Source organism: Heptranchias perlo, chromosome 17, assembly GCF_035084215.1.
Source record: "Heptranchias perlo isolate sHepPer1 chromosome 17, sHepPer1.hap1, whole genome shotgun sequence".
Lineage (NCBI taxonomy): Eukaryota > Metazoa > Chordata > Chondrichthyes > Hexanchiformes > Hexanchidae > Heptranchias > Heptranchias perlo.
Window position 1 is genome coordinate 8,873,138 of NC_090341.1, and position 14,070 is coordinate 8,887,207.

The window sequence follows — 14,070 nt, forward strand, 5'->3', positions numbered from 1 at the left end:
TTGGGACTGGGCAGGAGGACGAGTCGCTGTTTCTACCTCCTGCTGGCAGTAATTATTGCCTTTGTGGAATCTTTATCACCCAGTGGGCCAGGCAGAGAGGCCTGTGTCAGATATATCACCAGCAAGGTACGTCTCCTCCACAGAGAGACATCAAGAAGGTTTAATAAGAGGAGTTCTCAGTAAAATGGGAAAAGTTGAAAGATTAATACAAAAGAAAATGGGAATTCTGTTGAGCACAGGGAGCTTTACTCCACGGAAGATGAAGTCTTTACTTCCTCAAAGGATCTGCTAATAGGCCCGGAATTATTAAAAGAACGGCCAAGGAGAGTTTCTAAAAATATAACCCAGAGAGCATCGGGAAGATGAAATACGTGTAAAATTATGTTATGTGTCCTTCTGCCCCAAGTTAAATAAAATGTAAGATTAGGTTGACAAAGGACTTAATTGTGCTTGTGACCCTCTACTGATTCCCATGATCTGAGATAATGTGAGATTGTCACTCTTTAATCAGTAATACTCTTTGGGTCATGTAAGAATTGCTTAGGCCTTGTTAAAGAAGGAAAAAGAAAGACTTGCATTTATATAGCGCCTTTCACGACCTCAGGACGTCCCAAAGCGCTTCACAGCCAATTAAGTACTTTTGAAGTGTAGTCACTGTTGTAATTTAGGAAACGCAGCAGCCAATTTGCGCACAGCAAGATCCCACAAACAACAATGAGATAAATGACCAGATAATCTGTTTTTTTGTGATGTTGGTTGAGGGATAAATATTGGCTGAGGCCGCTGAGGAGAACTCCCCCACTCTTCTTTGAAACAGTGCCATGGGATCCTTTACGTCCACCTGAGAGGATAAACGGGGCCTCAGTTTAATGTCACATCCGGAAGACGGCACCTCCAACAGTGCAGCACTCCCTCAGTACTGCACTGGAGTGTCAGCCTAGATTACATGCTCAAATCTCTGGTGTGGGACTTGAACCCACAACCTTCTCACTCAGAAGGTGTCTGAGTCATGGCTGACACCATAATGTTAAATACTGATAATCAGCTACTTTGCACACTTCTTTATGTTTTCTCTCTCACTCTTTGAGGTCAATTTTCTATCTGTAAACTTTGTGTCATATTTATAAAAAGAGAAAGATAGCCAATTGTCTGCGACCGTTACCCCGGCAAAATAAAATAGCTTCTTGACCCAGGAGTGGGACGAGCCAGAGCCTAATTACCGTCGCAATGTCACGGAAAACAGATCTCACGGTCTTAAAGGGACAGGCGCTTTAGCAGCAGAATAACACATGGTGGGCTACTTGGCATAATTCATCTGTTTCTATAAAACCACATATAATCTAGCTTGCTGTGAGCAGTGCCATGGGAGATCCACTAATATTGACTGTAATCTTTGAAAATGAACACGCCTCGCAAACATCTGTTTTCAAGTTAACAAATGAGGAATACTCCCCGTGCAAATTTCAAGGAGTTCTACCCCTGATGAAAACCTATATTGTTGGCTGGGATTATACAACAAATTTAAGAGGGAGCGTTGTTTTTGAAACCATAAACAAGCTCTTAATACTCATGTTCACAATTCTGCTGCAAATAGTGATCAGGGGAGTTGTTCCCAACAGGTGGTAAGCCAAGCTACTAACTAGCAGGTATGGTGGTGTAATGGTTATGTTACTGGACTAGTTATCCTGAGGCCTAGATTAATAATTCAGACGGAACATAAATTCAAATCCCATTCTGGGGATTTGAATTCAGTTTTTTTTTAAAATCTGGCAATCGAAAGCTGGTAAAAGTGACCATGGAACTGTCAGATTGTCGTAAAAACCAACCGGTTCACTATTGTCCTTTATGGAAGGTAATCTGCCATCCTTACCTGGTCTGGCCTATATGTGATTCCAGACCCACATGTTGGCTCACTCTTAGCTACCCTCTGGTGTGGCCTAGCAAGCCACTCAGTTGCATTGAACAGGGCAAGTAGGGATGGGTGATAAATGCCAGCCTTGCCAGCGATGCCCACATCTTGAGAATGAATTTTTAAAGACAAGTTTGATATAGCAATCCACAATATTTGGTTGATATGTTATGGCAGGATTTTAACTTTCATTGACTTCATGGAAAAGAATCCCTCAGTTTATTTCTTCTGTAACGTCTGAATTATCTCTACAGACGACACTCAGTAAAATGAAAAGTCTTGGGCCCCGATATTAGCGGGGAGGCGGGTTGGCAGTTGGGGGTGGGGGGGCGATTGGGCGCGTGGCAAACCCGCATGAACCAAACTTACCGTTGCCGATGCGATCGCATGTTGATTGATGATGATTAACGTCCTCTCCGGGTTTCACGCCCGGCAGCTGGCCTCATTGACAGGCTGGCTGCGACGCGAGGTGGGGGGGGCGAGAAAAAGATAGAGCGAGACGTCATCCAGTGCTGGAACGGAAGACCGGGGGTGGGGGGGAGAATGGAAGATCCGGCACAGGACTGGAAGACCGGGGGTGGGGGAAGAGGGGAAGATCGGGGGGGAGAGGGGAAGATCAGGGAGGGGGGAAAGGGGAAGATGGGGGGGGGGGGAGAGGGGAAGATCGGGAGGGTGAGAGGGGAAGATCGGAGGGGAGAGGGGAAGATCGGGGGGGAAAGGGGAAGATCGGGGGGGAGAGGGGAAGATCGAGGGGGAGAGGGGAAGATCGGTGGGGAGAGGGGAAGATCGGAGGGGAGAGGGGAAGATCGGGGGGGAAAGGGGAAGATCGGGGGGGAGAGGGGAAGATCGAGGGGGAGAGGGGAAGATCGGTGGGGAGAGGGGAAGATCGGAGGGGAGAGGGGAAGATCGGGTGGGTGAGATCGGGGGGGACATCGGGGGGGGCAGTGAAGAGGGGGACATCAGAGTAGGAGACATCGGACATCGGAGCAGGTTTTAAAGGTAGGTGCATTTAGTGTTTTCACTTCATTGCATGGTTTTTTATTTAATTTATTTAGTTTCTTGTTCCCTGCTCTGGCGGTGGGCAAGACACCCAGGTAAGTTAAAAATCTTTCTAATCCCTTCACCTGTCACAGGTGAAGTGTCTTAAGTACCTCAATGAGATACATTTAGCTCTTTAACTGTCATCCCGCCGGCTTTAATTGCTGGCGGGACTTCCGTTTTCGGGTCGCCCGTGCGCACACAGGTGGGTCCCTGGGAAACTCGGAAGCCGGCGGGTTGGAGCTGGCTTCCAAACTCGAACGGGATTTTCGGAGACCCCTCACCCCAAAGCACCCGCATTTGCCTCCTAAAATTACCCCCTTGGAGTTTTGATTTATCGGTTACATGGAGTAACACAGCTTTCGGACACTGCCTGTTTAAATGATAATGTATTTCCCTATAATTACAATGTAGTTGAGGTATAATGAAGTCTGTAAGCTGCCAAGTTTTATTCTTTTGGCTCCAGACTTTCCATTCAGACCCGCCTTTCTGTTTCTCCCATTCCTGTGTCCCTGTCCTCCTGTTTCATAATTTCACATCTCCCCACTAAAACCTCTCCCTCTTATATATTTAGGGGCACATCAAAATTTCTCACATTGAAAAAGAAATGAAAGACGTGCATTTATATAGCACCTTTCACAACCTCAGGAAATCCCAAAGTGCTTTACAGCCAATGAAATACTTTTGAAGTATAGTCACTGTTGTAATGCAGGAAACATGGCAGCCAATTTGCGCACAGCAAGATCCAACAAACAGCAATGAGACAATCACCAGATAATCTGTTTTGGTGATGTTGTTTGAGGATTAAATATTGGCCAGGACACCAGGGAGAACTCCCCTGCTCTTCTTCGAATAGTACCATGGGGGCTTTTACATTCATCTAAAAGGACAGTTGGTTTAACGTCTCATCCGAAATACTGCACCTCTCTTTCTAATTTTCTCCTGCTCTCAGACAGGTGTTGATGGCTTGTGGGGGTACAGTCCCCATGCTGTTGAGCTCACTTCCTCGTGATGCAGCATCATTCCCTCTCTGGCAGCCGTTTTGATCCAAAATGGTAACCAAAGCATTAAAAACTGGTCTTTCCTGCAGGATTGAAAGCTTCAAAAAGATCCCAGGCTTTGTCAAGGGCCTAATTGTATTTTCGGATTGAGTTAAATGTGATTCTTTATCAAGGGGGCTTTGAACTGAGATGAAAGGCCAAGAGACAAAAGGGGCTTGACATTTATTTAGAAAAACCTGCCTCGATAGTCCTTTAAACCATTGGAGAAGACAGCAATGGGCCTCCGCAGGAGATTTTCTGTATAATGAGGACTGACAAGTTTGGTAATTGCAGCAACAAATCACTTTGTCCTGTACCATTAATCATCTTCATGAACACGCAGCTGTCGGGGGGAGGAGGGGTTGGTGATGGGGGAAGGGGAGACAAGGTACAGCTTCACCAGTAGGTTATGCCCCAGACCTCCTACGACTTGTGATAACCCCCAGTGGAGAAAGTTGAATTCACTAAAATTTCTGCTCAATTTTACGATTGAGAAAACACGGTAGAAATTTACTTTTGCCTCTTGGGACTGCAATTAATTGCATTTAAACCAAAACAGGAGTGTGTGAAGAACTGCCTCCCTCCCATCCCCCCTTCTCCTGTGAGGATGTTTGGGGCAGAAACTCGTGCTATTCCTCATAATTTACGGAAACCAGTAGTCAAACCGGATCAATGTTGGCTTTTTGTTTCTGCTCTTCAAGGCTCCTTGGAGAAAAGAGAAATAGATTAAATTGTTATACAACAGGAGGCCCTACAAACTCATGCACCAAGCTTTGCCTGTCATTCAAACTTGCCTGTTGGTCTGAGATCTATAAGCCTGGATTTACTCCATAAGCAATCTACCTCTTCCCTTCCCTGTGGCCTTTGGCAGACTTGCTGCGTTATATATCTTTAGGCCTTCATCGCTAGCCTGCCTGGCTGTGGGAGTTTGCTGGAGCTGGGATTCAGTGCCATTCTCTCTCATCTTGCGTACCGGCAGGAGAAAAGGAAGGAAATGCTGTTAAGAAGCAGGATTACCCCAGTACCACTCACACAAGTGAAAGGGTCACTTAGCATCTTATCAGGAGGGCTGCATATGGTGACACCACTATTCCTGGCCGGAATGGAGATGATTGGGTAATTCCCCCGTCAATCATGCCCGGGGACCGCACTGCTGTAAGTGACTTGGATTGATTTTATGCACATAATTTGTATTATGTAACTATCCTCCACTCCTACATTATGCGAGAGAAATAATCCTGCTTTTATCGGGAGAAGTTGTTGCAGTTTCAGTCATGAGATCTGTTTGCTGTGGTTCGTAGAGACTCTTTTTAAATAGACTCTGTAGACTGTTTGCTGTAGTGCACTGTTTAAACAGACTCTATTTGCTGAGTAACTAGACTCTGCTGTAAAATAAACTGTTTGCTGTGAGTCCTGCTATAAGTCTCGCCCCAATTCCAACTCATTTGCTGACACAGTGGTGTCAATAGACACTCTGTACCATTGAGGCACAATTAAAATCAAGGGGTAAATTTTAACCCCATGAACAGGTGGGTTGGGGGTGGGAAGGAAGGTAAAAATTGTAAAAAAAATAAAAAGCCACCTCCAAACTGCCCACTTCCGGATTTAACGGAGGCAGGTCGAGGGCAGGAAATAGCCCCCCTCCCTCATACCTGCTCTCTTCCCTGTTAAAATTTACCCCCAAGTGTTCACCTTAAAGGTAAAACTGCTCTGTGCATTAGGGTTGTTAGGGCATGCAGTGAAAACCAATGTCCTGAAAGTAGAGAGTAGCACTGTGAGCACTTCACCATTCAACCACTAAGCCAACAAGGAACTATTGGCCAAAAGGACCACCATCAACAGAACAAATAGCTGGCCAGTGGCTGTTTGAACATTTCCTGTTGAAAGAGCCAGTATCATTGCATGCTGAATAACGAAACCTTTACCAGCCACATTTAAATACTTGAAGGGGAAAAATTTGCAGGGCAATGGGGAAAGGGCAGGGTAATGGAACGAATTGTATAGCTCCTTCAAAGAGCAGGCACAGGTACGATGGGACGAATGGCCTCCTTCTGTGCTGTATTATTCTATGATTCTATTTCTCACTGAACTTATAATATAAGAGAAGAGGTGGGGTTTTAAATTTTTTTAACATTTTAAATGCTCGTTTTGGACCTGTTTCTCTTTCCTCAATTCCTTGTATTGCTTGAGAGAGAAGACAGACCACCTGCCCCGAGGCCTCTCACTGAGCTGTTCTGTAACCAGCTGCCGGCAGTTACACGACAGCAGCTTGAGGTGCCCTGCCTGCCAGATTTTTGCCTCCAGCCTGGCCTCCGCTCAACTCATCCCCCTTGACTCTTCCTTTCCCAAGATTTCCAGAGAATGTGCGAGCAACTCTGACAAAAGGAGAGCAGAATATCTACAACCCAAAGCGCTAGCAGGGGAGAGAAAAAGATTCTGCTGATTATCTTTTGACAATGCCCTCTTTGAGGACAGGGTGTGTGTTGCCATGTGTTTAAGCCAAGCTGTATTCTAATTGTTTGTAAACTAAGATAGGCTACACAAGAGCTGATCAGTGTGCTACAAGTCTGAAATAATTAGAGCAACATCTGAGCCAAACAATGTTTGCCAAACCATTTTTCGTTTTTAATTGCAAACACATGATGTAATTGGGTTGAAGTCACACTGCACGATATAACGACAACAATAATTTGCATTTATATAGCACCTTTAACATAGTAAGACGTCCCAAGGTGCTTCACAGGAGCGTTATCATACAAAATTTGACCCCGAGCCATATAAAGAGAAATTAGGACAGGTGACAAAAGAGGTAGTTTTTAAGAAGCGTCTTAAAGGAGGAGAGAGAGGTGGAGGGGCGGAGAGGTTTAGGGAGGTAATTCCAGAGCTTAGCGCCTAGGCAGCTGAAGGCACGGCCGCCAATGGTGGAGTGATTAAAATAGGGGATGCGCAAGAGGCCAGAATTGGAGGAACGCAGAGATCTCGGAGGGTTGTAGGACTGGAGGAGATTACAGAGATAGGGAGGGGCGAGGCCATGGAGGGCTTTGAAAACAAGGATGAGAATTTTAAAATTGAGGCGTTGCCGGACCAGGAGCCAATGTAGGTCAGCGAGCACAGGGGTGATGGGTGAACGGGACTTGGTGCGAGAAAGAATACGGGCAGCAGAGTTTTGGATGAGCTCAAGTTTATGGAGATTGCAAGGTGGGAGGCTGGCCAGGAGAGCTCACAGACCAAAATATTAAAAATAATCAATGTTATCCTCAAATTATAAAGGATGAATTTGCTTTGTTACTTTAAACCTATCAGCCAATAGCATGCAAAACAATTTCATATGAAGCTGTGTATGAGTTACATAGGGAGGAACATAAGAACATGAGTAGGCCTTTCAGCCCCCCGAACCTGTTCCGCCATTCAATTAGATCATGGCTGATCTGTATCTTAACTCCATTTAGTGGCTTTGCTTCAGTAACCCTTAATACCCTTGCTCAGAAGAAATCTACCAATCTCATGTTTTGGACATTTTCAATTGACCCCCAGCCTCAACAGCTTTTTGGGGAAGTTCCAGATTTCCACCACCCTTTGGGTGAAGAGAAGGGGAGTGGTAGGATTCTCTCCAGCCTTAGTTCATTGCTAATATCGTGCAACATAATTGCAACTTCATGTTGGAGCTCATCATCGCCCTTGTGTACTTTTAAAAATAGTTGTTCACGGGATAGCGGTGTTGCTGACAAGGCCGGCATTTATTGCCCATCCCTAGTTGCCCTGAGAAGCGAGTGGTGGGCCTTCTCCTTTAACCGCAACAGTGTTATATAGGGAATCTGTGCATTTTTTTTCCCTCAAACTTTGCTGCGATTGTTTATAACCGGTTGCTTTGCTAGGTTACTTCAGAGGGCTTTAAGAGTCAACCACATAGTGTGGGACTGGTGTCACATTTATTCCAGGCCAGGTAGAGGTGGCAGGTTCCCTTCCCGGAAGGACATTAGTGAACCAGTTGAGTTTCATGGTGCCAGCCCATACATGAATTCAACTTCACAACTGGACATGGTGGGATTTTGAACTCATGACAGTTGGGTTGCTAGTCCAGGGCCACAGCCAGTACACTGCTGTACCCTGCGGAACCTGCGGCAGAATTGATGGATAGTTCTGATAAAGAAATCACCCCATCAGACAAATCTAGGTAAGCCAGGTAGTTAGTGAGCCTTTGGTCTATATGTGTGTGTGCACCGGTCCTCAGGATCTGTTTTAGTCTCTTTCCTTCCTGCATTTTCTACATCCTTTGACTTTTTCTGTCTCTCCAATTTCCTGTGTCTAAATACCTCTCGACCCATGTGTAAATCTCTGTACCTCTCTATCTCTCCAACGTTCAGAGTCTATGGGCGTCATTTTAGCACCCGCTATCGGGTGCGTTCCTGGCGGGGGGGGGGGCTCCGAAAATCGGAGAATCCCGGCGCGGGACCGGAGCCCGCCCCGAACCCGCGCACTTCCGGGTTCCCCGCTGACGCGCGCGCAGCCCCCGCTGGTGGGAATCCCGCAGGCAATTAAAGCCAGCGGGATGCCACTTGAAAGTATTTATTTAGGTATTTCAGGTCATTAACTGATCAGATTAAGGGATTATGTGAGGAGGGGTGGGATTTTAGAGCAAACTTGGACTGTTTCCCACACTGGGGGAAACACTCCCAGGTCAAATAGACCTGTTGCAGCTGTCAGCCTGTGGCAGCTGCAAAGGTCCATTTGACAGGTGGGGGAGGAGACCCTCACTCATTGCAGGAGGCCATTCTGTTACTTGGGACAAAGTTTGGCCTCCACCACCCTCCTCCTGACAGTCAAAGTCACCAACCTGCACACTTACCCCGGGGTCCAGAGACATGTACCTACCTTGTGGACCCCCTCAGATGTACATCTTGCGGATGGGGGCCGCTGTAGCTGCAGTCATGACCTCCTCGGATGGCGAACAGCATCACCAGCCTCACCAGCCTCGCCATCCACGACGTCCACCTCTGACACGTGGAGCTCCACAACACAGTGCTGTGACACATCCACCTGTACAGCAGGAGGGAGGGCTACCGCAGAGAGAGATGCGTCGCAGAGGGCACTACCCTCGCCACAGGTTCCACAGACCGAGGCTCAGCCTCCTGGACCTCTCTGAGCAGCAGTGCACACGGAGGCTCAGAGTCACTCAACATGTAGTCGTGGACATCTGCAGCCTCCTTCATGCCAAGCTGCTCCTGGCTGGCCCGAGCACCATCTTCTTACCTGTCGCTGTCAAAGTCACCACTGCCCTCAACAACTTCTCCTCCGCATCCTTCCAGGGTGCAACCGGGGACATCGCCGATGTCTCTCAGTCGTCTGCACAAAAGCGCCCTGCAAATACACCTACACCCACTCTGCAGTGACACAATGGGTGGCATCAGTTGTGGGTCCTCATAGTGATCCTCAGGAGAGGGCATTATTGCACAAACCAGACAGGATTCGCGAAGACATGGCAGTAGTGGTGCCAATATAATATGTAATGTGAGTTGGTCAGAAATTCAATATAAGTAACACCCATGACAAACCCTCAAACACCCTTGTGCATCCCCTTCATGCTCACGACACGTTTGCCTTACGCTGCCTACTGCACATATGTGATGCATGTCCTGTGGCTGCAGCACAGGTAGTGGCGGGTTGAGTGAGGCTGGCCGTGAGGGAGATGCATGAGAGGGTGAGTATGAGATAGAGCCATGAGATTGTATGAGGATTGGGTTGAGTGGTAGTGGCGGGATGAGTACTGGCGAGGTGAGTAGGTGTAGGTAAGATGAGGATGAGGTTTGAGTGGGTATGAGGGGTGATGTGACAGAGTAGAGTTGGTAGTGCTGAAGGAGATGTGGGGTGGGGGCAGTGCTGTGGCAGACGGAGTGTAGGGGAAAGACTACGTGTACTCACTTTGGCTGACCTACTGAGGTCATTGCAGCGCATCCTGCACTGTATGCAGGTGGGCGATATGTTGGTGACCTCCTCTGCCACCTCGAGTCAGGCCTTCCTGGTGGCAGAGGCAGGCCGCTTCCTCCCGCCCGCCGGGTGGAAGATCTCTGTCCTCCCCCTCCTCCTCACCCCATGTATTGATACCTGGAGTGAGGCATCATTAAACTGGGAGCAGCCTTCCCCCTGGGCTGCTCCATGCTGTCATTTTTGCTATTTGTTGCAGCATCTGTCAGTGGAGGACTGCCCCTTTAAATAGAGCTCCTCCAGCTGACAGATCTTACTGCGCATGCGCAGCCCGCCCAACGTGCAGATCAGCAGTGGGGAACCCGGAGGAGCAGGTAAGTGGATCCAATTAGTGGATTGGATGCTACGATCGCGCGGGAAGCTGACTAATTTCACCGGGCACGTTACCCACGCGCCCGATAGCCCCCCCGCCAAGAACCCGCAGCCATGCTAACATCGGGTCCTATGTATTGTTATCTCTGTTTTTGTCTCTATCTGCCCCTTTGTAAATCTCTGAATGTTGTTTTTCCAATTTTCTGTGTCTATATATCTCTGTCTGTATTTCTGTCTCTCTCTGTCACCTCTGCGTTTCTCTATTCAACTTCCTAAGGGTCAGATTTTCCTCTTTAGCCTAAACGTGTTATGCGCTGGATCCTTAAAGCCAGCCGGCAGATTAGGATTTCATGTAACTCACTGTAACACCCACTCGCTCGCCATTCTGCATTTCAGTCTCATTGACTGGAATCAACAGAATCACGCAAGTCAACCCCTGCTGGATTGCTGGAGACCAGGTAATGGAGGAAACAATCACAGTGCAAACTCTCAGGGCGCATCAGAAAAGTGCCTTTAAATAATCTTCCCTGTGCAGTACCAACTGTACCTCCCCACCACCCACCCCTCACCCCTCGGACAGTTCCTGTCAAACAGATGCTTTTCCTGTAGAATTGAGAAACCCCTCCTTGCCTTCAAATCTATGTTCAATTAATGTGATTAACATTGTCAGTGCTGAGTTAGGTTGTGACAGTGCTGAGAGGTATTTCCTTCTGCATTGAAAGGACTCCAGCAGCTCTCCTTCATTCCCTGTAACTGAACGGCATTGTCCAGGTGTTTCTGACACAGGCGAAGGAGTCACGGCTGGGATGACACCGCTTCAACTCATTTCGTGTACGTCCTATGCAGTTGTCGGGGAGACGTCATCCTTTGGAGTCAAACCAGAGGTGAGAAGGCAGTGTTGAACCCCACTGCACCAACCTGGCTCACTGCCAGGGTCGCCAACTCTGGTTGGACCTGATCCTGGAGGTTTCATCACGTGACCTCCTGCCTCCAACCGTCCCGCCTCCACGCTCCCACCATTGGTCGCCAGACGCGTCCATCCTCACCGCCTTCCCACGGCCAATTGGAAAGCGAACAGAGCCTTCATTACCCGATTGGATGATTCTTGACTCTCAGTCAAACAGCCTGTTTTCCCCCATCTCCAATATTTTTATAACCAATAAACGAAAGCGTTCAAAGAAAATGAAAAAAAAACACACTTTTTTTTAATGCCCCCATGACTTTCCTCCCAGGTTTTTGCACGCGGCAGTGTCCTGGAGATTAATCTTCAATTCCTGGAGACTCCAGGACAATCCTGGAGGGTTGGCAACCCTATGTACGTCCCATGCAGTTGTCAGGGAGAAGGGACTTTCATCCTATATGTTTTGGATTAAAACTAGAGGTAAGAAGGCACTATTTAACCCACTGCACCATCCTGCCTCGCTGTATATGGTTTTATTGACCCAGCCCATAATAATATACTCGTGTATTGTAGCAACAGCGAAACGCGCAATTTTCCTCGGGGAAATCACAGTCTGTAAGGAGTTTTCCAAAAACTTCTTATTCAGGGAAAATAAATTTGTCTCACTATAAAGCAGTTCACAATCATAAAGTCTCCCTGACAGAGAACTTCCCTGGTCCTCGGGAGCTGCCTAACTGGGGAATCAGTGCAATTCAGGCTCAGTAAAACGTGCAGTGGGACTGAACTGTAACAGGCCAAGGAAGTTTCAAAACTTCTTAGCAATGCAAACTATTCTGAATTGGCTAACTCAGACTAAATATTTGAAAAAGGAAAATGGAAAGGGCAAGGGGAATGGGACTAAGTGGAAGGCTCGTTCAGAGATGGGCCTCCGTCTGTGCTGTAAAATTCTTTGATTATGAAGTATTGCTCATTTTTGAATCAATCTGATTTGAAAATGTCTGCCCCATTTATAGATCTACAGTGCAGGTGAAGAGTGGCAGGGTGTCTTGTTCATCTTAATTGGGTGTCAGCTGTGGCGCAGTTAGTAGCATCTCTCTCCCCTCTTAGAGTCAGAAGATTGTGAGTTCAAATCCCACTCTGAGAGACTTGAGTATAAAATCTAGGCTGACAATCTAGTGGTGCAGTCTCAATTAACTTTTGTTGTTCAACAAAGTCAAACCGATCACATCACCTTTCTCTGACCCTGGTGCACTGGTCTGTCCACGAGGCATGAGAGACTATACATGAAATATTTATGCAGTCCTTGAAGGGCTATCTGATTAATGTAGGATCAGTTCCGAGGGCATTTAATGTATGAAACTAGAGCAATTTGAGGGTACGTGTCCTCACAGCCTTGGTATTGGTGCAGCCCTAAAGTTGTAGGGTCGGTTGGGATTTAGGGCCTGTCCTAGTGAAACGCCTGGAGACCACCAAGATTGAAAGAGGTAAAATAGAATTTGAGGTAAGTCAAGAAGCTCTGATTAGATGACATCAAGCCTAGAGATTGCAGGGTGGAGCCACCAAAGGAAGGAGGTGGTAGGGATTGGTTAGACTCATGAGAGACACGAAGAAGTAGCCTAGAAATGATTGGGTGTGACATTAGCATACGAGTGCTTCACAACTTCACCTTCACTTTGACTGCTACTCTAACGGAGGCGTTAATTGGTGGGTTAATGATGTTTAAAATAAACACCTTAACGAACCTATTAAAATCTCAGTCAAAGAATGAATGCGCAAAGTGTCCAGAGTTAATGTTGTTCACTATAATCTCTAGGCTTAAGCATTAGAAGAAGTGAAAGTATTAAGATTTCCATTGCCAAATCGAAGAGCGTGAAACAAAACGACAAAATACATAAAGAAAGAACTTGCGTTTGTACAGTGCCTTTCACGATGTCATAAACACTTTACAGCCAATGAAGTACTTTTGAAGTGTAGTCACTGTTGTAATGTAGGAAACGCGGCAGCCAATTTGTGCACAGCAAGGTCCCACAAACAACAATGAAATAAATGACCAATTAATCTGTTTTCGTGAGGTTGGCCAGGAAGAACCCCCCTGCTCTACTTCAAAGTAACACCTTTTACATCCGCCTGAGAGGGCAGACAGGGTCTTGGTTTAACATCTCATCTGAAAGACAGCACCTCTGACAGTGGAGCAGTCCCTCAGTACTGCACTGGAGCGTCAGCCTAGATTTTGTGCTTCAAGTCTCATGGAGCAGGACCATGAACCCACAACTTCCATGATTATAAGGTGAGAGTGCTACCCACTGAGCCAGAGCTGGTACTGAAACTGCTCCTCTTCATGTCCTACTGAAGGAAGAAGTTGATATCACACAGGGCTGTCAACGTGAGAAGTGTCTGCAAGAGGTCCAGAAGATTCAAGTGCCAGTGCACTAAAATACTTTGCCATCAATAACAATGTACTTCCACATTGTGAAGCAATTCAAACAGGACTGGGAATTTACCCCGTGTGTGTGGCTTTGGCCTCGATCTCTAATCAAAGCAGAAATAAGTTGTGCTCAGATTGGAAAAGAACTCTAGCCATTGCTTTTTGGTTTGGAGAGATTCCAATAATAAGTCTTTGGAATGAAAATTATTCTGGATAGTGAGCACTTGAAATTATTTTGTAAGAGTCTAATTAGTGAGACAAAAGGCTCCAGAAAATGTTACTATATCTTCAAAACTACAAATTGACATTGGAGCTGAAAACCTATGGTGCTTCCAGCACGCTCCTGGTGTAACTGGCCTCTGATGAACGACGGGTTGAAGATATAGCAGATCAAAGTGTGAGGTAAGCCAGCTGCTTCAAACCTACAGCAAAAGGAGCTACTTGTTAGCTACCAAATACCAGA